Below are 1,182 nucleotides of genomic sequence, written 5' to 3'. Positions count from 1 at the left end.
CAGAAACGGGGCCTGGATATTCTGCAGATGAAGGACTGTGCAGAAAATAGTCTAGGGTACGTATACGAAGAAACAGCAGTTCTCCAGATTTGAAGATATGAAGATATAGCCCTTACCTTCAGTAACCTGCTAAGAGCTTAACTGTGCTAAAATCCCAAGATGGAGATACGAGTTCTCTAACCATGCGCTTGATGGAGCTCTCAGTAGAATGCTCAGGGTCAAAATTGACACTGTGAATGTGGGCTGATAGGTAAAATCTCACAGGAGCAAACATACTGGAAAAGGATGCCCTGCCTAGAAGACATGAGATTGTACTGAACTGTGCTATTCATTCTGATCTGAACTTATACCATATAACGTGAAATCACAAGAGCATCTCAAATGGGACAATAATAATAAAGATTTGAAGAAAAATACCATCTAGTCTTGAAAGGTTCCTTTGCAGTCAAAGTTAAGGCTCACATGCCTTAAAATATTTACAAAATCAGATACTAAAAATATTGCCCTGAATTTTGTAATACCAGTGTGCTGCACTACTTCATGGGAATTAGGATGAGAATGAAACTAGCAAGCTAGTCAAACTAACCCATTTCTTCCAATGTCCAAGCAAATATAATAAATAAATGTTTGAAACAAGCGCTGCAACTCAAAACATATATGTATAGTAAGGTATTGAACACCAAAAGCAGTAAGTTTTGCATAATGAATATGCAAATATATGGGAACAGAATCATTATGTTTTTAAACCGTTTTTTTTTCAGCAACACATCACAATAATTATTCATTTCCAAGTATGATCCAATCTCAATTAAGGTTATCTTTAACATATCTGATTTTTGCAATACAGCATTGTAGATGCTAAGAGAGGTGGCAGAGAAATTTTTGGATTTTTACAGCTGCCTGTGAAAGTCTCCTTTCTCACACTAACCAGCTGGGAAAGAGGGCTGTGTTTTGTAAACTATCTCACAGGCGCACAAGCTGTTTGTGCCTTTGTTTCCACACTGGGAAAAATATTTTGAAAATGGGTGATATGCCGTTCAGCCAATCCCTCTGGGAAGCGGATGGTCAAGCATCCAATGGTTTTATGCCACCCTTGCGAATAAAGCTATAAAAGCTGAATTATGTAATTAAAGAGAGCCATTCTCTGGACTTTGAACCCGATATTGAATCCGTGTCGTTCTT

This window comes from Corvus brachyrhynchos, unplaced genomic scaffold, assembly GCF_000691975.1.
Source record: "Corvus brachyrhynchos isolate BGI_N302 unplaced genomic scaffold, ASM69197v1 scaffold16, whole genome shotgun sequence".
In the NCBI taxonomy this organism is placed as follows: Eukaryota; Metazoa; Chordata; class Aves; order Passeriformes; family Corvidae; genus Corvus; species Corvus brachyrhynchos.
Note: the sequence above shows the minus strand (reverse complement) of the source record.